The sequence below is a fragment of the Seriola lalandi genome, unplaced genomic scaffold (genome assembly GCF_002814215.2).
Source record: "Seriola lalandi dorsalis isolate HSWRI2012SDOR001 ecotype SW California unplaced genomic scaffold, Sedor1 jcf7180001999709, whole genome shotgun sequence".
NCBI lineage: Eukaryota > Metazoa > Chordata > Actinopteri > Carangiformes > Carangidae > Seriola > Seriola lalandi.
Window position 1 is genome coordinate 1 of NW_019470372.1, and position 412 is coordinate 412.

Consider the following 412-nt stretch of genomic DNA (forward strand, 5'->3'; position numbering starts at 1 on the left):
CGTATAATAGTTACCTGCTTTATCGGTCATATGTTCATCCATTACCATCTGCTGTTAACTGCCCCTTTAGTGCCTGTTAAACTTCCCAAAACCAGGTCCCACCGAGATTTGAACTCGGATCGCTGGATTCAGAGTCCAGAGTGCTAACCATTACACCATGGAACCACGACTGTATGAGACTATAGTGGGAGACTTCGACACATGAACCACCAAGATTATGCATTGCAATTAGTATCAATCTTGTGGCGAGTTTGTGACATTATTGCTGAAAGTAATGGAACAAATGAAACGCAAAAATCCAGGAGTTACAGATAAAAGATTTAACAGGCATTCAGAGTGTTGGGATTAAAGCCTGTGGCAGTTCAGTAAATACGGATAAAATGCTTATAGACTTGCTCTGCAAGTGACAACC

At 41.5% G+C, this 412-nt stretch overlaps 1 non-coding gene across 1 annotated transcript; it reads right to left on the minus strand.

Moving 5' to 3' along the window:
• Nucleotides 1–93: 93 nt before the first annotated feature.
• Nucleotides 94–165, minus strand: trnaq-cug (transfer RNA glutamine (anticodon CUG)). The gene has a single exon. It is a non-coding gene; the product is annotated as a tRNA-Gln (tRNA).
• Nucleotides 166–412: the final 247 nt, after the last annotated feature.